The sequence below is a fragment of the Monodelphis domestica genome, chromosome 4, assembly GCF_027887165.1.
Source record: "Monodelphis domestica isolate mMonDom1 chromosome 4, mMonDom1.pri, whole genome shotgun sequence".
Lineage (NCBI taxonomy): Eukaryota > Metazoa > Chordata > Mammalia > Didelphimorphia > Didelphidae > Monodelphis > Monodelphis domestica.
Window position 1 is genome coordinate 179,510,612 of NC_077230.1, and position 24,582 is coordinate 179,535,193.

The 24,582-nt window shown below is 37.5% G+C and overlaps 1 protein-coding gene across 3 annotated transcripts in view; it reads right to left on the bottom strand.

Moving 5' to 3' along the window:
- Nucleotides 1-24,582, bottom strand: part of LRP2 (LDL receptor related protein 2) — a 253,034-nt gene that overhangs the window by 223,178 nt on the left and 5,274 nt on the right. The gene's annotated exons all lie outside the window — the stretch shown is intronic.

Below are 24,582 nucleotides of genomic sequence, written 5' to 3' on the forward strand. Positions count from 1 at the left end.
GATTTTCCAAGTATACATCTTGGTCCTCTTCTTATCTATCTGACCTCTCTTTCTTAGACTTCTTTGCAGAATCATGGCATCCATGACCTGCCTACTAACTAGAAGCATCCTCCACAGTTGTACCGGACCCCATATCCAATCAGTTGTTAGTCTTATCAATTCTACTTCCACAGCTTTGCTTCCATCTGTCCTCTGCTAGTTCAGACCGTCATCATTTATATTAGCTTCCAGTCTCTCCCTGTCTCCATCTGCTATCCAGAAATTCAAATTGATATTCCTAGGACATTCCTCTGCTAAAAATTAATTGGCTAATTAATTTTTAAAACGGTCTCATAGTTTCCTATTGCCTCTAGGATAAAATACAAATTCCTCTAATTGGTATTTTAAATACTCCATAATAATATGGCTCCAATCTATCTTTCCGAAACTATGTCATATTACTCTCCATCATATACTTTGTGGTCTTGCCATACTGGACTAATTGTTGCTCCCCAGGTATTCTATCTCTCAATTCTTTGCCTAGGCTGCATATCATTCCCATAATGCTCATTTTCCCTTCCCCCAACCCCCTTCTTTGAATCCCCAGTTATATTCAAGTTTCAGATCAAAGGCCATTTCTGAAAAGGTTTTTATTGACCCCGTTGGTTGTTGGTGTTCTCCTCTACACCCCTAAAATAACCAATCACTATTACCACAGATCAAAAGACAATTACCCAGAGAACCAAAGACATAAGGTCTAAAGGGGGCCTCAGATAACTACCCACGTCTATTTCAAGGCACTCTCTGTACCTATCATGTCAAATATAGTGAGCACATAGTTTCATCACCAAATCAAGCCAGCTTAATAAAGAGGAAGATTTTTCACTTCAACCATAATATTCTCCAATAAAGAACACTCTGATTCTTTTTTATGTAGTTATAAAATGGCTTCTGGTGGTTTTCCGCCAGCCTTACTTCTACATAAACCAGAGAATTGAGAAAGTAAAGATATTCAGGGTTTTAATCAAAGAGAAACTAAGCTTTAAAAAGTAGCTTTGTTGTTTAAAATGGGGTGAGAAGGAGGGAAAGGTTCCAAGCTTCTGCAGCTCTTAAGTTCAAAGGGATGAAAATAAAAATGCCTCCTAGAACCACTAAAAATATTGGTGCCCCTCACTGAGTGCCTGCCCTTAGATCTGCAGGCTGAAAATATGATACAAATGAAAACAACTTGATGGAGATCACTTTATAATAAAATGCTACTTTACCTAATTAGTTTTCATATTTTCCATTCCTCAAAGAGGTGTTTTTTTCATTCTAAAGGAAAAATATTTTTCCTTCAAGCACTTAATTCTTAACAGTTGAGCTTGATTCTCTAAGAGTAAATTTACATAAATCCAATGAGACTCCCTTCTCCAATATCTATAGTAGTGCCTGATATATGTAGGTACTTAATAAATGCTTATTAAATTTAGTTAAGCAAGGAAGCTAGGTGGCTTAGTAGGTAGAAAGTGAGGAATGGAGACAGAAGGGTCCAAGTTCAAGATTTGGCCTCAGATACTTCCTAGTTGTGTGACCCTGGGCAAGTCACTTAACCCCAATTGCCTAGCCCTCACCACTCTTCCGTCTTGGAACCAATAATTAGTATCAATTCTAAGACAGAAGGTAAGGGTTAGGTTTTTTTAATTGAATTAAGCAGCTAATGTTTATATTTAATATACTTAATCACATTTAGTATATTCATACTTATTAGCATACAAAGGTTTGCAAAGTGCTTTACATGTATATTAATTCTTTGATCTTCACTGCAGTCCTTGCCCTGGAATCAGGAAGCTCTAAGTTCAAATCTGACCTCAGACAGTTACAGGTTGTGTGCCCCTAAGCAAGCTTGTCTAAGTTTTCTCATCTATAAAATGAGATGAAGAAGGAAATGGCAAATCACTTAAGTATCTTTGCCAAGAAAACCCAAAATGAGATGACTAATCAATAAAACAGCAATCCATGGGGTAGAGAGCATTATTATCCCTACATCATAGACGAAGAAACTGAGGCTGAGAGACATGCATTGGCTTACTCAGTGTCACACAGCTATTAAATGCCTGAGAGAGGATATGAATTCAAATCTTCCTGACTCCACGTCCAGTGCTTTCCACTATGCTACCTAATCCCTAATTGCCTACCTATTCAAGTGAAAAGGGGGAGGAATAAGACAATAACAAATAGCTAAAACTCTTAATAGGATAAGTGCCATGAGAAATTCAAGGGGAAATCAATTCTAGATTGAGGATCAGGATTACTCCAAGGGGGGGGGGGGGGGGTAGCAGACTTTGAAGGAAGAGAAGGGCCACAACAAAGTGGAGAGCTCATTTCAGGACTAGGGAGGGTCATGAGCAGAAAAGGAACAGAGGCAGAAAAAAGCAGGGCAAAATTGTGCACTTGGAGTACATGAGAGGTAGAATAAGGTAAAAATGAAAAGGTAATTTGGGGCCAGTTTGTGAAGGAGTTTAATGGTCACAATAAGGAGTTTGTGTTTTATCCTATAGGCTGGGGACCTACAGGTGGTGCAGTAGAGAGAGCACCAAGCTGGGAATTAGGAAAGATTCATCTTCATGAGTTCAAATCAGGCCTCCAACACTTACTAGCTGTGTGAGTCTAGGCAAGTCATTTAACTCTATCTCAATTTCCTCATCTATCAAATGAGCTGGAGAAGGCATTCAAACCCCTCCAGTATCTCTGCCAAGAAAACCCCAAATCAGGTCATGAAGAATCAGTCATGACTGAAAAATGAATGAACAACAACAATTGAGAACCACTGAAGTTTCTTAAACAGGGAAGGGGCATGATAGAAGCTGTGTGTTGAGATTATCCTGGAAAGGGCATGAAGGATAGACTGAAAAGAGGACAGACTAGAGGCAAAAAGATCAGTTAAGAACCCATACCCTTACAATAGTGTAAGGCATAGAGAAGGTATGGTAGGCTAAATTTGGATGGTGGCCCTAAAAAAGGAAGCATAAAACACATATTGTATTCTGATGTTTTGGCACCATTAGGTAACCAATTGGAAGGAGTGATTCCATCACTATCATCTTCCCCCTTCTCCCCAAACCAGGAAAATCACATCACTGGGAAGCTCAATGTCATGGAGAGTCCTTCAGCTTTAATATTCACTCATCAGAACCCTCAGTTGTTCCTGTCCCTCTGATTAGGGGATAGTACAAAAAAATTCCTCCCATAAACTTTCTTTATAGAGGGCTCAAAATCCCAGCCATCTCTTCATTTGCCAACAGTAGCTCTGCTTAGTTTTAACTCCACCATTGTTAGCATGCCTGAGCTGAGTACACTTTGATGCCCTTCTTCCCTTTCTGGTTCCTTTTGGGTGTCATCATCCTCCATTAGATTGTAAACTCCTTGACAGCAAAGACTGCCTCTTATCTGTATCCTCACCACAGTGAGTGCCTAGCACATAGATGGCATTAATATATGTTTATTTGTATTTTTAAACCCTGATCTTCTGTCTTGGAACCAATACTGTATATTGGTTCAAGACAGAAGAGCAGTAAGGGTTAGGCAATGGGGGTTAAGTGACTTGCCCAAGGTCACACAGCTGAGAAGTGTCTGAGGCCAGATTTGAGTTTATTTGTATTATTAAAAAATAAAAAAGAAAGGAAGGAAGGAAGAAGAGAGGAAGGGAAAAGTCAAGTCAAAGAAGACCTCAAGGTTTACAGACTGTAGAATGAATAGTTTTAGTGGAATTTAATCTTCTAAACAATCTCTCTCAAGAGCTCAGCAAGCTGACGGTATCTAAAAGCAGGAAAATGGGCATCAGATACCAGGAACAGGAACTACATATAACTCAATACTTGTTTGTCATTTTATACTCTGCTTTCCTCTTTATGTGATTTATAGGAACCTTCAGGCAATTTCTTCTCTTCATGAATGCCTTAACAAAAAGCTTTCTGGGAAGACCCAACTAGCATTCACCCATGCCTACTGTAAAGGCAAAACATTTTTTCTAGATTTCAGAATGGATAGAAAGAAAAATGAAATTTATCCCTTACTTCAAGGGGCTTACATTATACTGAAGGGATGAAAACATGAAAACAGATAAGAATATGCAATAATAATTTGAAGAAAAATGAAAAAGTACTAACAATTGTAATAGAGGTTCTTAATTTTTTGTGGGTCATGAACACCTCTGGCAGTCTGTTATAGCTATGAACCTCTTCTTTGAATAATAATTTTAAATGTATAAAAAATATGTTGGAGTATGAAAGAATACAATTCTATTGAAATTCAGTTATCAAAAAAAATTTTCGCTTACTTTGCCTAGCCCTTACCACTCTTATGCCTTGGAACCAATACACAGTATTGAGTCTAAAACAGAAGGTAAGGGATTTTTTAAAATAAAATTTTATATTCATAGAACTCAAGTTGAAAACCACTGAACTAGAGGAATCAGGTAAGAACAGTTATAAAGAGTGGCACATGTGGGGGCAACTAGGTAACTCAGTGGATTGAGATCTAAGCCCAGAGACAAGAGGTCCTGAGTTCAAATCTGACCTCAGACCTGAGTGTGACCCTGGGCAAGTCACTTAACCCCCATTGCCTAGTCCTTACTGCTCTTTTGCCTTAGAACCAATAGATGGTATTGATTCTAAGACAGAAGACAAGGATTTAAAAAATATTTTTTTAAGAGTGGCACATGAGAACCTTTTATGAGAGATGGGTTACTAAGTGGTAAAGCTGAGAAGAAATGGCAGTCTAGATATTGGGGATAGCTTATGCAAAGTCATCCAAGATGGGAGAATAAATATTAAATTTTAGGAATAACAACTGACTATTTTGTATGGAATGTAAAGGATGCAAAGGGGAAATAACATGAAAATGTGAAAGTAATGTGCCTAGAAAGGGGGACTAGAACCAGAATGTAAGGGATTTCAAATTTTGGGATGGGGTGTTTGTTGTTTATCCTGGAGGATATGATGAGGATTGAGAGATCAATTAGAGAATTCTTATTTATCAGAGATGTCCCTGTTTTGTTTTGGATTTGGTCCATTGGTAATGACTTCCTATCATGGTAGTCAGTAGCTTAGAAATGGAAGCAAAGATAGACAAGATTAAGTAGAGAAGGTAAGAAGCTTCAGGGGGTGAGATATTCAAGAGTAGAAGAGAATAAATGAATCTTACAACAATCTGGAGAGAGAAGAGGGAGAGCTAGATGGCTCTAGACATAAAGCCAGATTTGGAGACAGGAAGCTGTGAATTCAAATGTGGCTTTAACCCCATTTGCTTAGCCCTTACCACTCCTCTGCCTTGGATCCAATACTTAGCATCAATGCTAAGACAACAGAAGGTAAGCATTTGGAGAGGGACAGACAGACAGAGACAGAGACAGAGAGTGAGAGAGAGAGACAGAGACAGAACTGAGAGCAGGATAGGACCAATGCATAGAAGAAATAGGGAAGAATCAGGGGACTACAATGAAAAGGAAGACAGGGTTAGGATAAGTGAAGATGTAGATGAGGTGAGACTACAGTAAACTAAAGCAAAAGTAGCATTGGAGGCCTCTAAAAATGTCCTCTGTACACCTTTTTAAGTGCAAGGCAATAGTTACAGGAGACAATTTTAAAGGAGCTCATAGTCTTTTGCCCAGGGCAACAAGGAATAAATGGGTAAGGAGAATAAGCATTTATTAAGTACTTACTGTGTGCCAGGCACTGAACTAAATTATGCTAAGTACTTTACAAATACTATTTCACAACAACTCTGAGAGGTTGATGACATTACTGTGCCCATTTGGCAGTGCAGTAAATTGAGGCAGAAAGACTGGCCTGGGATCATACAGCTATCAAGTGGTTAAGAGAGAATTTGAATTCAGATCTTCCTGACTCCAGGGCCAGGGCTCTATCCATGAAGCCTCCCAGATGCCCCTGGGATCATAGGATCAAACATCTCAAGCTCATGTTTGTTGTTCTTCCTAAAATCATGCTACATAAGTAGCTACATACACCATTTGCATGTAAAAGTAGCTCTTTTAATATCAATTATCCCAACAGGAATATAAAAACAAAAACCCTGATAACTGTGGACAGAAAAGACTTTACACCATGGCTGGTCCAAAACAATTCTTCTTTATTTATCCTATTGTTTAAAATTAACCAATCAATCAATGAAAAATTTATAAATTTTTCCTATGTGCTGAGTATTAGGAATACAAAAAACCAGCCCCTGCCTTCAAGAAACTGACCTTCTAAAGAGGGAGACAATATATTGGTATATTCAAAATCAGCACAGCATAGGCAGATGTATAGTGGCCTCAGAGGGGGAGACAAGATGTTCCCTTCCACCTCTAATGTTGGGTGATTCTGTAATTCTTTGATCTCTAATAATATAATTCCATTTTCTAGCTCTATTTATCTTTTTTTTTTATTTAGGAGTCCCATACCTTACTAATTTTCTAAACTCTTTCATTAAAGAGCAATCAGGAAATGCCTCATGTAAAAAATGGTATTAGGACAGAGCTTTCAGGGAAAACTAGGAATTTTCATAGGTGGAGGCAAGAAAGTAGTGTGTTCCAAGGTTGGTGGACAGTCTGTTCATAGGGATATGAAGTGCTGTGTGAAGACCAGCAAGAAAGTCTATTTGGAAGTAGTGGAATAATGAATAAAAGGCACTTAGCTGGCTGATCCTGGGATGACAGGCACAGCCCTTCAATGATCTATCAACAAGAATGTGTTAAGTAGCAACTGGTTGTGGACCGAGCACTGTCCTATGCCCAGGAGATCCAAAGCAAAAAAATAAATAAAAAATAAAATAAAACAATCTGTGCCCTCACTTCTAAAAACCAAGAGCTCCAACAAAACCTTTGGAATAAAAGGGGAGGTAAAGGTCTAACTGAAGACATAAATATTTATTATCCTGCTGTATTGGGAAGAAATTCAAATAAAAGTTGAGTAACTTTTCAATGAATTGTGTTCTGCTAAACTGTAATGATGTTCCCTTGAACCTTTAATCCATTGTGTTTCATTTTAGAAAAATTAAATCAAAAGTTAGAATTGGAAGAGATCAGCAAGATTATCTTGTTTCACCTGAAACTTGAACCCTACACACATACACATACTTATACACACAAACACACACAGATGCACATGCATGGTCTCAAGATGTTCCTAAAATCATAATTTTCAACTTATGTCTATAATTATTTAGAAGAGTTAGGAATAACTACCCCACACATTCTGCTAACCCCAGAAAGAAAAAAGATTTTTTTTAAATTCACCAATAGGCCAGGCCTAAACTGATGACAGCTTCCTATTAACCAGCAGCTAGGTGGCTCAGGAGATGGAGAGACAGACCTGAAAACAGGAGTTCCTGGGTTCAAATATGGCCTCAGATACTTCCTGTCTATGTGAACCTGGGCAAGTCCTTTGAGTCCAGTTGCCTACTCCTTACTGATCTTTGGCTTTGGAGTTGATATCTAGTGTCAGTTCTGGGATAGAAAGTAAGGGTTTTACTTTTTTTTAACTAAAAAAAGGCAGAACTATCTCAATTCATAACTATCCTTTAAAAAGCTGTGACACTCCCAATGGCATAGAACTTGGAATGAAGATACTGCGATTTTCCCTGAGATGCTCTCCAAGAAATAAAAATCACACAATAGAGATTCCAACAAGAAGAAAAGCTATTTTTGTTGGATCCTTGTTTATAATCAAACTCAAGGCTCCTGCTCACTTTTCTGGTGTTTAAAGAAACTAATTTTCTTTGTCTGGCTCCCTAATAGTGCTGGATGCATCTCAAACTCTCTGTCATCCTCTTAACCTTACATTAAATAGGAACAAGGGGGCCCAAAAGGAGATATTGATTTATTATCTCATTTGATTCACTTGGCAAAAATGAATGCCACAGAATCATAGGATCCTCAAATCTTAGAGTGGGAAAGGACCTCGAAGGCCATCTAGTTCTACCCACACCTGACCAAAAATCCCCTCTAAAACAGCCAATTAACGGTCATCCACCCTTTTGCTGGTGGCATCCCCTGTTCTGTACTTGTGAAGTTGATTCTGTGAACTCAATCATGACAAAAATTTATGCCTATTAAGGTTCATCTTGTTATATCTGACCCCGCATTCTACTTATCAAGTTCTTTGGCATCCTGTCTTTACTATGCAATTTGTTAGCTATGTTTGCCAGTTTTTAAATCATGCCTAGATTTTATAAGTATGTCATCTAAGCCTTTATACAAATCACAAACACAATGATTTAAAAAATTAAAATGTGCAAAATGAAGCAAAAATCTCGTATATATTTTATTACAGTCTTCCTTCTAACTTGGCATCACACCATTAAAAATATTATTGGGATCAGGCCATTTTGCTTAAAATCTCTATATTTACCTAACTGAACGCCATGAAGCCTACCTTTTACATTAAAAAATGAATAAATAAAAGAGAAGCTTTGCCAAATGCTTGGCCAAAGTTTAGATATGTCTAAGTATTCCCTTGATCTACTAGTCTCATAACTGCTAAAAAAAAAGAAAACAAGATTAATCTGACCTGACCTGTTCTCAATAAAGTGTTTTGTGATCACTTCCTTTTCAAGATGTTCCCTGACCATCTCTTATGATGAAACAAATCTAGAAATTTGCCAGAAAACAAAGTCAAGTTCACTGATCTGTAGTTGCAGACTTTATTCTCTTCCCTACTGAGAAAATCATTTAATCTGTCTTTCTCTTCTGTTTCCCAAGATCTTTCTGTATTTTCAATACATTTTCATACCTTTTGTCCTTACTCCAGGACTTTTAAAGATCAATTTCTGTTGCTCAGAAATCACATTCATCAATGTTTTAGCACTTAAGGATATATATGCATGTATATATGTATATGTATATGTATGTATATATATATATGTATACATATATGAAATGGTGACTTGAAGTCATTAAGGAATTCTAAGAGCTCATTTACTACCTCCCTCCTTCCCACCATGTTTCAATTCCTTAGAAGATATTTTTTTCTTTCTAATCCAAAGATCATTCTTCTTTGGAGAAAAAAAAAATTTAATTGACTGTCTCGCCATCAGCCATTATCCAGCATAACTGGTGATCCTATCTCTTCCTTTGATCCTCTCCTTTTTCTCAATATAGAAAAAAAAAACACCACTGTTTTGGCAAGCTTTCTTTGACAACCTCAACTTATTCTAAGCATTAGTTCTTCTGACACTGTTTCTAGAGCCATGTCATGTTTTGTATTCATCCTCAATTATCTCCCCCCACCTCTCCATCTTTATTTATTAAATTAAATTATTTATATATTTATTTTTATTTATATTTTACATATAAACTTATAAATAAAAAATAAATGATTTATTAAATTAGATGGTAAGGTCCCTAATGTGTCTTCACCTGAAGTACTCCAACTTATACAAAATAAATTCCTTGGATAATCAGTAGTGCATATTGAAGACAAACTTTCACAATTCAGTATAGCCCATTAAAGTCAGTAAGCATGAACATATTGGGCTCCAACCATATGCCTAACACTGGTAGAACCACAGATGAAGGGATTCTCCAAAGCACACACCAATATTAGTTTATCAAAATCTCACCAAGAATTTTTACACTCATTTTACATTCATGAAAATGTGTAATTTTTTCATAAATATTTTAAGGACACTTGAATATTGGGTTTTTCCAGTCCTCTATTAAATAGAGAGGACTGTTTATAACAAACACTTGAAGAATTAGGCTAACTAAAAGTGCATAGAAAATGTTATTCTCTTTCTAATCACTCTTTTCTTCCTACTATTGGTTAATTAATTAGATTTACCAAACTTGCCCCTGACAGTTGCCTTTGAGTATGTTCACAAAAGAAAATACAAAACCAAAAAGACAAAACAAAACCTTTAAGTCAAGATTGTAATTCCTCCCTGACCAGAAGAACTCTCCCTACCAACCAGGAAAGGCTATACTAAAGAGACAAGTCTTGCATCATGCCCTGAAGGTCAATCAACTAAAACTTTGCCAGCCTGGGAGATGCAAGGAAATTCCAAAGTCAGGGTCTCTTTGGGAAAAGTGCCCTAGCTCTGTGCAAATGAAAACTTGATACTATCAGCAAAGTGCTCTGTGGCAGGTTTTCATTGTCAGGAGAGTGGCAATCTCTAAGGCAACTCCTTTACCTTCTAGAAAATGAAGTGAGCATTTCCCCCATGTTAAGCATGGTAAATTCTTTCTTTATTTGTGTTTCCTGTCAACTTGGCCCACATACATTGATCATCCTGTCTCCAAACATGAATTTTCACAGACCTCAACTCTTTTCACTTTTACAATATTTAAAGACCACCTTCTAAATTACAAACATTTGAGGATTTTTTTAAAAAACATATCTGGTGCTAAATGGAATTTTACATCAGTGCTATGTTATCTGAGGAGACTTCCACAAACTTTCTGTCAAAGAATAGCATCACCAACACCAAGAATTTATGAATTTTTTAAAATTAGCTTGTAAGCATATGTGGCATGCAAAATAAACATGTTTATCATCTTTAGCCAACTATAAACAAATTCATTGGGGTTATTGAAAAAAAGCAACAGAAACAAGCAAAGAAAAGATACTTCCCTAGTACATGACAGGGATACAGAGAGAGTCAGGATCTGTGATTCCATTGCTACAAACTCTCAACCAGCCTACGTCAGTACATCCTCCAAAATTCATAGTCTTAAAAAGTTACAGCAGCAGCAGCAGCAGCAGTTCTTGAATCCAGGTCTTCCTGGCTCCAAGGCTAGCTGTCTAGTCACCATACCACATGACATTTTTGTATTCCATGATAAATATGGGATAATGTCATTTTGAAATTAACCATAAAGATAGCTCTTTAACTGTGATTACTCATCCATGACCCACCAAATCTAGCTGAAGTACCTCCTCACTGATTTAGGCCAACAGTTCCTCAAGATCTATATCTTTATGAAATAGAATAACATTGTTGAATAATTCCAATTTTTTTTCCTAGCACTCCTACTGAAGCCAGTAATTCATAACCAGCATGTATTTGTCCTAATGGAAACCCCTTTTTTGGATGAAATAATGGACCAGACATTAGCCTAGCCCCTTCTTCCTTCAATCTTCTCCTCAGAACTATAGAGATCCTCAATTATGCATTAGATAAGAGTGTCCACAGGAATTCATAATATGAAAGAGCAGTCATATATTATTAAATATAGTTAACTATGTTTAAAATGAAAATCCTAAACAATGAGTCTTGTTAAAAAAAAAACCTTCAGATACTATGTACTAGTTCTTTCCTCTCAGATTGGACATTATCTCCTCTCTCTCAGGAAACATTAGCACAGTGAAAATGGAAGATATTGGGAAGGTGCTGAAAATGGAGCTTGCCAAGGTCATAGACTAGCTGCCCTTTTATCCTCTAATGCTCATAGACTCCACAATTTTTTTTAAAAATCTGAATTTTTTCAAATGTATTCTGAAACTGCAAATATGGTTACCTGTTCCTTTATCCTCTGCAAGGTATTAAATTAAATTTAATTTAAATTTCTACCATAGGGATAGCAAACATCCAAGAAGTACCAGTATTTAGGGCTCACAAAGAGAAAAGGCACAAAGGTCCAACATTTCTGAACTGGTGGATTACAAGGGGACATCTTTGTAAAATTTTAATTATAAATCTGAGATCTATTTATAAACTCATACACAAAGTTTAGGATACACGGGATTAGACTATATGTGTACAAAAGAAATATATTCTTTATAATTCTTTTTTTTTCAATATTTGGTTATTTCAATGTATCACTATATCTAAGCTAGATTCCAATATCTAATATCACTATAACTATTCTATACCAAAATATTTTCAAAGGGCTGTCCAAAAAAAGTTAATGTTTTAAGGAAAAAAAAATCATTCAAATCCAAACTAAAATCATTCTACTTGCCCCAATATGCAAGGCAATATGTAATTACCCAGTGTATTAATTCAGTCATGGAAAAGTCAATGGAATCTTTGAGGTCTGTGTCTAAGTGTTTAGCCTCACGTGGTAAAGAAGAGACACTGGCATCATTGTCAGGAGACTTGGGTTCCAAACTTAAATCGAACAATTATTAACTCTATGTTAACATCCCTGAGACTTAGTCTCTATCTCATAGTTTTCATCTATAAAATAGGGATAATATTATCTGTACTACCTACATTATCAGAACTATGTTTTGGAAACTTCATTAAAATGTGTATTCCTTCTGAGTATGTGTTTGAATAGATGGCCAAAGTCCCTTCTAACTCCCAAATTCCAAGATTCCATAAAACCGAAACCACTAAAGAATTGGTTTATAGAAATTTTACTATAGAAGTATTAGTTATTAAATTTAAGATATTTCTAAACTGAAAAAAATTTCAATGTACTTTTTAATGCTACTTTGGTGCTTTTTATATACGTTTAAAAAAAACAAGCAATTAAACCTCAAAAACCAAAGCCAGGAGATATGTAAACATGTCTGGAATCTTTAGCAAACTATAAATTAATTTGTTAGAATTATTGAAAAAAGCAATAGAAGCAATCAAAGAAAAGATATTTTTCTATCTCATGTTAAGGATATAGACAGAGCTAGGTGACTCAGTGGCTTGAGAGCCAGATCTCAAGATGAGAGGTCCTGAGTTCAAATCTGACCTCAGATACTTCCTAGCTGGATGACCCTGGGCAAGTCACTTAACCCCCCATTGCCTAACCCTTAACTCTCTTCTGCCTTGGAACAACAGAAGGTAAGAGGGGGTTTGGGGGGATTTTTAAGTTCTTAATTGAAAAAAAAGAACAAAACCACAGATTTATCACAGTAGGTTCATTAAATTATATCTAAATTTTAAAACATAGTTACCTATAAAGGCAATTTTTAACCCCAAATATGTCAATCTCTACTTTATATTAACTGAGTTCTAATTCAATTTTCCAGTTTAATTTGTGGTGGAGGGAGGAAAACATTGAAAGGAAATTAGTTATATTCTTTTCTTATTTTCCTCTCCTACCTCCACTTTAATATGTACAGGCTTACCTATTAAGCCTCATCTTTCTAACCCATTCTTGTTTAAAAAAAATGTGCTGAGCTGGAAGAGCAAAGAGTTCCTGACACTGACTTTTCAGTAAGCAAATGAACTTCAGACTCTATATTATAAGTTACTTCAGTGTGTCCATATTAACTAAAACTGGATTGATATTTCTTCTGAATAAAAGTAGAAAGGGGGGGAGGAAAATAAGGGCTGTTGAGGGGAAAAAATGAACTTTTCAACAATGAGATAAATTGGGAAATAATCCATTATTCTGAAAAGTACATTTGAGGGATTTAATCATTTATTTGCCAAAATTGGGCAGAAACCAACAAATGTTTAATTGATCTGTTGATTAATTACACATTCAATTAGCTTCTCCAACTTAATCTTCTTTGACAATACAAACTATTCATTTTCCTGAAGTCAAAGTATGAAATCATTAAATAAAATATAAACCTTTTCAAGGGGCATTTCTAGAGTATGTTTTCTTCCATGAACCTAATCTATTAAGATTCTAGACTTCAGGAAGCATTGTCTATGTGGATATTATACATATAAGCACATCTATAGGAAAATAGATCTTTATGTACATTCCAATGTAGTAGAAAAAGTCTCACTTTCCCTAAGAGTTGCCTGTCTAGCATAACATAGTACAACTAGATTTAGAGCCAATTCATTCTTGTTATAACATAAAAAATTTGTCAGGGAAACTGCTCAGGAAAAATGATCAAAACATGGCAAAAATGTGCTTTTCTTCTTAAGAACTAAACCTTTAAACTGAAGATTGTACAAATATATGATAAATGCAAACTCGTGAAAGTCCTTAAGAACACTGTACCTGAGAAAATGTAACGTTTTACTCTTCTTTTTACAGATGAAAAAACTAAAACATCTCCTCTCCACCTTCCAGAATTACACAGTTAGTGACAACAGCACCAGAAAGAACATTTTACAGGTTTCCTTGTATAGTCCAGGACTCTATCTAGTAGACCAGCTGCCTCTTTGAAAGAAAAACAAAGGCTAGTGGTCTTTGATCTGTCAATAAGCTAACAGTACCAAAAAAAATGCAGGGAAAGCACAGGTCAGCCTGACAAGTCAATCCTTGGAAGTCCAAAAGGAAAAGAATGGAGGGTCTTTAATGAAACTTCATTCAACTTCCCCTAAGATGAATCTTTCATTCATTTATTGCAGAACACATGAAAAATAAATCTGGATTAAAAAGGGATTTCATTGCTCATATTTCTAGTCAGCACCAAATATGAAAGACCATTTGATTTTTTCTTAGAGGGGACAAAGAGGGAATATTAAACACATTGACCATCTTTCTTAACTGTCTCTCTCATGCCTTCTTTGTCTAGGATACAACAGCTTAATCATTTACGATTCTAGCAGTTGTCAGTGAAGAAAAATCTAACTTTAACCAAGTATCATTTTAGTACTTTCAATTTTTAACTGTGAATTTTGTTTTTCTCTCAATTCTTAGTTCCAAGTGATTACTTAGCAAATTCTTACAACACTTCATTGCCTTCAATATTGGTAAAGAGGTTAAAAAATTCATGTCAAGATGAATTTTTTACAAATGCTAAACCAACACAAAAATTAACCACTTAATAGTTAAGTTAGGTAAGATGTACACATTCATCTTTATTTTATCTTACTATTAAGCAGGTTGGATGGTATGCAAAATGGAAAGCTAGACTTGGAGTCAGACACAGCTATGTTCACACCCCAGTTCTGAAACCTATTAATTATACAACTATGGAAAAGTCACTTATCGTCTCAGGTTCTCAGTTTCCTTATCTGTGAAATAAGGATAAAAATGCTAGCAGTACCTACTTCACAAGGTTGCCCCAAAGTTCGATTGAGATAAATGTTTTGTAAACCTGAAAGCCCTGCTTAAATATCAGCTATTGCCATAATAATTTTCCTAATTCAAGCAGAGATGAAAAATCATATATTCTCCAACAAATGTTCAAAGCTGGAGGCTCTAGAAAAATTGCTGTTAGTCTAAGCTAAGAGACTTTATTTCTATCTTGTCCTTTACAGGGTGTCAACTGAACTTTCCATCAATGGATATTTAAGTGAAGATTGATGGAAGAGGTGGAGACTGAGACTGCAAGGATAATCTGGACAAAAGAATAGTGTGGGAGCTAGAAGCTCTCAAGGATCCAAGGAGTAGATAAAGAGGGAAGGAGGGAAGCTAAGCAGACAAAAGAGAAGGGAGCCAGAGAGGATGATTTGGGGTTATAATGATGGGGGATGGTATGATGACATCAATACCTGTACTGAAAACTCAATATCTTTTCATCTAGACCCATTAATAGTGTTACAATTTGATTTCTAATAAATGAGGAATTCCCTACTTCCTTTCCACTTGCCAGAGACAACGTATCATCTTCATGTTACAATTTTAAAATGTCTTCAGACATCTTGATGTGTTTAATCACCACTCCTAATTTCATGTGTGCTTATCCCCATTTTAGTCAATGTAGTAATGGCTCCACTGAGGAGTCTGTGGCAGAATGAAGCTTGGTCAATATGATGAATAACCAATCTACAATAATCTTCTGGGTACCTACTATGTGCCAAGCACTGGGAAGACAAAGCTTTTAAAGCATTTGCTTTATAGACCTCTATAATGAAAGGCAAAGGAGAATTTTCAGCAGCCCAGGTTCCCCTTTAACTTGAACCATTTTTTCCCTAGAGTCCCACATAGAACAAGATGAATGAATTCCTGAGCAGACTGATAGTGGTTTTCTCACTACAGGCCATATTGCCTCTCCTATTCGGAAATCATACCCCTCTTTAAAAACGGGCTTTTGTTGGATCCAGGCTGTTTTCCCAGCACCCTTAGCCTCAGACAGCTTGCTTTTGTGCACTGTTTAAACACAGAATGACAGTTCCCTAACATAATGTCTAAAAACCTCATCTTATCTCTTTGTGAAAGCTACTGTATCAAATTTGTCCTAAAAATAGCAGAGTGACCCACTCTATACATACTGAGAATTTTCACAGGGAACCAAGTGTTTAGGATGGAAGGGGAAAAGTTGACACTGAATCAGCTCAACTACTCTATCCTCCTGAAAGCCCATGGCATCTGGTATAACACAAGAGGATGACAGTAAATCAACAGTGGGGTGGCTAAGTATACTTTGATGGAGGTTGTAGTTTTCTTTCTGTCTTTTTGATCTGTCTCCCTCTCTCCTTAATCAGTATCTTACAAGGAACCACCAGGGTTTTGTATCTCCAACTAGAGTCTACTTCAGTGCACAGGACATGATAGGTGCTTAATAAATGCTGGCTGATTGACTGATCTCAATATTAGGGTCTTAAGAAATGGAGAGCAGCAGTTAGGTGGCTAAATGGATAGAGACCCAGGCCGAAAAATGGAAGGTCCTACATTCAAATCTGGCACCAGATGCTTCCTGGCTGTGTGGCCCTGGTCAAGTCACTTAAAGCCCCAACTACCCAGCCCTTATTGCTTTTCTGCCTTGCAAGAAAAGAAAAGAAAAGAAAAGAAAAGAAAAGAAAAGAAAAGAAAAGAGAGGAAGGGAGAGGAGGAGAGAAGAGAGGGAAGAGGAGGGGAGAAGAGAGGAGAGGGAAGAGGGTGAGGGTAGAGGAGGAGAGAAAGGGAGAAGAGGGAAGGAGAGAGGAGGAGGGAGGAGAAATGTTGCAAATAGGTATTAGGGCTTGCTTTCCAATATCATTCAGTGGCCATAAAAGTAGCACCTGAAAGAAAGGTGTTTGATCCTCCCTCTCAGCACAGGACTACAGACACAGAAATAGGGCCTCCATTTTCAGACAGTTGTTCCTTAGTGTTGTTGTTATGCAGCCGTATCTGTTTCTTCACAAACCCATTTAGAGTTTTCTTAGCAAAGATATTGCAGTGGTTTGTAATTTCCTTCTTCAGCTGACTTTAAATGAGGAAAGTGAGACAAATAGGCTTAAGTGACTACCCCAGGGTCATAGTGTCTGAGACCAGATTTGAATTCATGAAGAATCTTCCTGATTCTAGACCCAGCACTCTATCTACTTTGCCATCTGGTTCTTGTAGTAGGTACTTATTAAAATATTGTTAATTAATTTAATGTTTTTCATTACTGTAAGAGAGGATTCAGTGATATGTAGGGATAAGAGCATATACCAAGAAACAACTATGATATAATAAACAAAAATCATCACTACAACTAATAAAAAACATGCTAATAGCAGCTAACATTTATATAATGCTTACTATGTGCGGGGCACTATACTAAATGATTTATAATTACTATTTCATTGGATCCTCACAACAACTCTGGGTGCCTATTTTACATACAAGGAAACTGAAGCAAACCAAAGTTAAATGGCTTTACCAGGGTAAATATCTGAGGCCATATTTGAAGTCAGGACTTTCTGATTTCAGACCTGGCACTCTATCCACTGTGCCACCTATATATTCACCTAGAGTAAAGCCAGGTTTAAGAATAATCATAAAAGACCTGCATGAACTGATGCAGAATGAAATAAGCAGAACCAGGACAACATTGTGCACAGTAACAGCAATATTGTGGAATGATCAACTGTGATAGACTTAGCAACTTAAAGCAATACAATATTCCAGGACAATTCTGAGGGACTTATTCCAAAGAATGCTCTCCACCTCCAAAGAAAGAACTATTGGAGTCAGAATGCAGAAGAAAGCATGTGATTTTTCAGTTGTTTATTTGAGTTTATGTTTTGGGGTCTTGGTTTTATAAGATTATTCACTTGCAAAAACAAACAATATGGAAATATGTTTTGCATGATAACCCAGATCAAATCACCCACCAGCACCTGGAGTGGGATGGGGAAGGGAGGGAGGGAGGTGAGTTTGATCCTATAGCTTATGAAAAGAAAGAAAGGAAGGAAGGAAGGAAGGAAGGAAGGAAGGAAGGAAGGAAGGAAGGAAGGAAGGAAGGAAGGAAGGAAGGAAGGAAGGAAGGAAGGAAGGAAGGAAGGAAGGAAGGAAGGGAGGGAGGGAGGGAGGGAGGAAGGGAGGAAGGGAGGAAGGGAGGAAGGGAGGGAGGAAGGAAGGAAGGGAGGAAGGAAGGAAAGAAGGAAGGAAGGAAAGAAGGAAGGAAGGAAGGAAGGAAGGAAGGAAAGAAGGAAGGAAGGAAGGAAGGAAGGAAGGAAGGAAGGAAGGAAGGAAGGAAGGAAGGAAGGAAGGAAGGAAGGAAGGAAGGAAGGAAGGAAGGAAGGAAGGAAAGAAGGAAGGAAGGAAGGAAGGAAGGAAGGAAGGAAGGAAGGAAGGAAGGAAGGAAGGAAGGAAGGAAAGAAGGAAGGAAGGAAGGAAGGAGAGAAGGAAAGGAGGAAAGGAGGAAAGGAGGAAAGGAGGAAAGGAGGAAAGAAGGAGAGGAGGAAAGAAGAAAAGGGAAAGAGAGAAAGAAAGAGAGAGAAGAGAAAAGGAAAGAGAGAAACGAAGGGAGGGAGGGAGGAATGGAAGAACGGAGGGAGGAAGGAAAGGAACAATTAAAAAAAAGGTCATCTTCAATGTTAAAAAAATGCCCCAATCATAAATATTCTTTAAATAGAGTTCAAGCCAGAGTTCTTAAGATGAAGGCACATGGCTTGTAGCCAGGATTTATTTTTTTTAAGCATGGTACCTCAAGTTTATAAAGTTGGAAAATCTATTTTGGATGAAGAGTTAACCTCAATAAATAAAAAAGACAGGAAGAAGTCCTTTGATTTGTGACTCTTCTTCTTCCTCCTCTGCAGATTGCAATTTGGATCAAAAGTGGCTATATTCAAATGAAAGATATGATTTGCATTCCAGGATTCAGCCTCATTTGGGGGTTTTCTTTTTAAACCCTTAACTTCTGTTTTAGAACAGATATCTGTTTTAAGACCAAAGAGTAATAAACAAAGGCCAGACAATTGGGGTAAAGTGACTTGCCCAGGGTTACACAGCTATGAAGTGTCTGAGGTCTGATTGGAATTTAGGACCACCTGTTTCCAAACCCAACTATCTATCTCCTGAGCCATCTAGCTACCCTTGAGAATGTATTCTGAAGTTCATAACGGGCCTGATTTTCCAGCTCTGATTCCAGAATATTTTCTTATCCCCAATAGGATTTTATCACTTCAGACAAAAAGAACAGGGCCCAGGATGATGGAGTCATCTCTCTCACACATCTCTCCATTAGACGCCAAAGCATTTTTCTAGAGAAAACTAGGGCTATTGATTGTAACTCTGCTTTAACAGAGACTTAGCCACTGTTTACTAAGTTTTTTCCCTCATTATAATCTCAGTATCACAAAAGAAAGAACAGAGGAATAAAGCCCACCTAAGAAGAAAGGAAGAAAACCTGCCATTGATGGAGAACTTCCAGAACAGTTGGCCAAGCATATGGAAACCCAGCCCTGATACCAGGTCTGGTGAAAGGAGGGGACAACTGAAGGTGACTTCATCTGAGAAGACCTATGTGCCTGTGGAACTAGTGGCAGAGAATTAATGCCCAAGGAAAGCAGACATTGAAGGCAAAAAGATGGAAGGGAGATCCCTTTGCTCAAGTCTTTCTGGTGGGTCCAGAATTTATATTTATGTCATCATCAAAGATTTTGGCTATACTTTCAGGGGTATCAAAGTCAGAACAGGCAGAGGGCTCAGTAGGGGAAGGAGAAACTTTATGGCATGAGGCAATCCCTAGAAAAGGAGCAGACCACAGGACTGAACACGTACCTCAAGATCCAGGAGAGGCAGGCCAAAGAGAGGCCAAGGGAAAGAGGACTGCCCCTCCATGATGATGCCCTTGGGAATAAGTCCCAATCACTGCTCTACTTGGTCACTCTACCCTACTTATGACTTTGGCCATGTCTTACCTAGATAATGTTTTACCCACAACCTCAACCATGCAGAACACAACTAAGAACCCAGAGGGAGAGTCAAAGAAAGGTCTCTGAATAATCAAACTATATGACACAAAGTCCACTTCAATATATTCAAAATGCATCTGACTCTCACTCAGAACCTACTAACTCTTCCTTTAAACACACTTGTAACTACCTTGTTTTCTTTATTTCCTAACCCAGCGTATACAAGAAAAATCAAATTATAAGGATAGACAGATTTCAGATAGGCACAGTGATGAAAGCAAGAGATGACAATTGACAGTCTAACAGGGAAAAGGCCAGAAATGCTAAAAAGCAAGAACAAAGAATTCAAAAAGCACATTCATCTGTGGTCATTTGGGGACAAGATGTCCTGTGCACTTCAACTAAGTTCAACTATTCAACTAAGAATAGCACTGTATTACAGCTCAGTAAGTACAACTGATGTTTATAATGATGAACCTGAGTCATAAGAATAAATTATGTCCTGAAAAGGAAGGCTAAAAATGTGTAATGCATTTTAGGTCTCAGATTTTTAAAGGGGTTAAAGAGTTTTGTTAATACAAAATCACACATAGAACACGTTAATATTTATAAATAATTTCCTCACAAATATTGGAAAGTAGGTAATAAATGTGAGTATTAATGTCCCCATTTTACAGATGAAGAAAACAAGGTTTAGAAAGAGTAAGAGATTTATACTTAGGTCCCCATTTAGTTTCAGAGTTGGGATTTGAACTTAAATCTTTATGGCCCCAAATCTAGCATAATAATAATCTATATACCTCACTGTCTCTCTTGGTATTCCAAGGGGTTGTTTTCACTACCTAGAAAATTACTTTGTGTAGAACACTTCATTTTCTAACAATATCAGATCACTGTAATACTTGTAAATTGAATAACTTACTTAGATTGTCCAAGAATTTTCCTGCCACCCCTTTCTGAAAAGCATATCAGTGATAAAATGAATACAGTCAGCATTCATAAGCCACATAGGAGCATACATAGCATAGAGAATTGGGTGATGAAGTATACAGAGTGCTAGAACTAGAGTCAGGAAGACTTGAGTTTGAATCCTGTGCAGATCCTTCCTAGCTGAGTGATCCAGGGCAAGTAGCTTAATCTGTCTTCCTCGGTTTCCTCATCTATAAAATGTAGATAATAACAGCAACTAACCCCCAGAGATATAAGAATCAAATGAGATAACATGTGTAAAGTGTTCTGCAAACCTTGTATATAGGAAACACTTAATAAAAATGTATTCAATTTGATACATCAATATTTTCTTTTATATTACATTATTATATCTATATTATAGATTATATCTATAATCCAAAAGAAACCATTATTTGCTCTGAACCAATGATCAGGTGCTTATTTTCAGGGAACCTCTAAGTCTACGCAACTCAGGGAGATCCTCACTGTACAAGGCACAATGCTTTTTTAACCTCCACAACTAATTCATTGTCCCACTCCCCTCAGTGGTCACCACTCTTCCCTTGGCCCGAATTACTTCAAGTCTAGACTATTTGATACCCTGCTGACTGGTCTTCCTGCCACAAATCGCTCCCCACTCCCGTTCATCTTCTATATAGTTGTCAAAGTGATCATTCTTCAGGGAGGGCAGACCATCTCACTCTGCTCATCAACAAACTCCAGAGGCTCCTTATCATCTCCAGGACTAAATATAAAATCTTCAGTTTGACTACCAAAGCCCTTCAGAACCCATGTCCACATGTGCACACACACACATGCACACACTCTCACACACACACACACACACACACACACACACACACACACACACACACACACACACACCTTGGCAGTCTTACATCTCATCTCATGATGTGGTCATTGGTCCTCTTTGAAATGAAGGATGACCATCTTACAGCCCACACACAAGCACTCTCTTTGGTCCCGTGATAGAGACTCCCTTGCTGTTTCTCACATAAAATACTTTCTCTCAAGACTCTGGACAGTGACTGTTTCCCATGTTTGAAAAGCTCTTTCCTCATCTCCACCTCCTGGCTTCCTTGGCTTTCTTCAAGTCCCAACTAAAATCCTATCTTCTATACTGAGTCTTTCCCAATCTGCTTTCATTCTAATGCTTTCCCTCTACTGATGATTTCCATAGCTCATTTTTCTGTACTTAGTTGTTTATCTAGACCATTAGACTATGAGCACCTTAATATGAGAGACTACCTTGTGCTCTTCTTTGTATCTTCAATGCTTAACACAATGCTAGTTACATAGTAGGTGCTTAATAAGTGTCACTAACTGATTCACAAACTGTTAAGTGGTATGCACTATTAATGGAGTCCCTTCCAATGTTGAATGCAATTTGAGTCTGCAATTTCTGGACAAAAACCAGGCAAATAAACAAGACATTGTATGCAAGGTAGAAAGCGGCTCAAGGATTTTTATTCTTATTTCCCTTTTTAAAACAACAATAACTCAGGAGGTCCTAGGTTCAAATCTGACCTCAGACACTTCTTAGCTATGTGATGCTGGGCAAGTCACTTAACCCCCATTGCCTAGCCCTTATCACTCTTCTGACTTTGAACCATACACAGTATTGTAGGTAAGAGTTTTAAAAAAAACAGCAATAACTATGTTGGTGTCAGGGATATTTTGATGGTTAATGGCCAAAGGCATTAGGGGCTTCAATGCAAACCTTCAAATTTTCTCATCTGTAATTCTCTTTGAAGAAATGTGGTTTTGTTGTATTGTTTTTGTCAATAATGAGGAAGGGAAAGAGGAACTTCCCCAAGCTAAAATCTGATCATCTTGCTTCTGAGATAAGTATGCCAGCTTTTTAATCTTCCTAGTCCCCACCATGAGACATAAACCAAAAACAAGTCCCAGTTTATTAGCCTCAGGACAAGATCATAATGTAACACACAGAGATCTAAGATTAGCAATCAATCTTAAGTCTCAAAGGCAAATGTCTTATGTTAGGTCCCTGCTCTCTCCCCACTGAGCATGAAGTCCCTTACAATGCTAAAGGTATGCCATTTTGGTTACAGCTCTAAGTTAAATTTTAGAGACTGCTGAAATGCATGTAGGCAAAGTTTCTGATTTGTCATATTTTGCTCAATAGAAAGCATTCTAATGTCTCTCTACGTCCCTCTTCTTCATTCTTGCTCCATATACAGCCTCAGAGGCAAGGAGGTGCCTGGAATAGGAATTATATATTGGAAATGCCAGGAAAAGACTGGAGTAAGTGGGAATGGGCCAAGTCCTGAGAATTTGAAACTTCCCTGGATCCTACCCTCTCACTTCTTTCTCCAGAGACTGCTCACTACTACAATGCTCATGTTGAGGTTCCCTAAGAGGGACCAACTCCTTTGGGAGTCAAATGAATATAAACCCAGTGAAAACTGTTGGCTTGGACCAAATAGTAAGAGTGTTGGGGGGGGGGGGGCGGTTCAAGGAAAGAGAAAGAATCCTCCAAAATTCTTTTCTTCCCCTTTCCCCACTAAACTGAAAAAATATACCCCCAAGCAGTGGAATGGAAATGTACATTTTTAGCACATTTTTCAATATTTTTTCCTCTGGTTGGTGTTGGGTGATTTTTACTTTCTCAGTAATCTTGGCCCAATCCCTTAACTTTTCCAACTATATTTCTTTACATAAAAATGACAATAGCAATGCAAACCTTTCCAATAAGTTGTTAGAGCTACTGATAATTAAAAAACCATTTTCAAGTACTTCTAAATGTTAAAAGTTAAAAGGATATGCTCAACAGTCATCAATCTGCATTCTTCAAGTCTACATAGGGTGTATGGCATGGTACCAGAAAGTAATGAGAATGGAAATTGAAGGAATGAATGGCACTCCTTATGCAGAGGAATAACTGGCAGGTGTGTCATTCATAGACAAGGCCATCTCAAGGGTATTTTGAATTTAGAGAACCTGCCAAGATGCTACAATATGCACATGCTCCTAAGTTGGAGGGGGATGGAATAAAACAGGGACAGGAAGAACAGCAAGTTTCTGAACTTGGTATATTAGATTGAAGCTAGAAGGAACCTACAACATAATCTAGTCCAAACTGTTCATTTTACAGAAGAGAAAACAAACTCACAAAAAAGGGAAACTGACCTCATGACTATGGCATATACTTAGATAATGGTAAAAGCAAGGACTTTCTAGTTTCCTGACATCCATCCTAGGTTCTCTCCATAATACCTTAACATTCCACTTACAATTTTCTTTTTTTTTAACACTTGTTTTCTTTTTTTAGTAGGAACTTTAAGACAGAAAGGCAAGGACTAGGCAAACAGAGTTGAGTCTTGCCTAAGGTCACACAGCTAAGTAAGTGTCTGAGGCCAGATGTGAACCCTGGTCTGCCCCCACTCCATTCCTGGTTCTCTATCCACTGTGCCACCTACCTGCCCCACCACCTATAATCCTGAACAAAGAAGGAAACTCCTTCTGAGATGGCATTTATTTTCAAGGGCCAGGATAAAAACTAAACATTCCACCTAAGATTTTTGAAACTGTGACCAAAATCAGCATGTTCAAAGCCTAACCACTAATGATTACAGATGCCATCTGGGTGACTCCACTGTGGATAAGATCTTGTCCCAAGTTCTTGAGATCAGCTGCTGCACAGGGCTCTACAAAACTCAATAGCTAAATAATGGCTAAAGTAGAACTTGGGACAGGCAGAGAAGACATACTTTGACATCTGACTCACTGGAG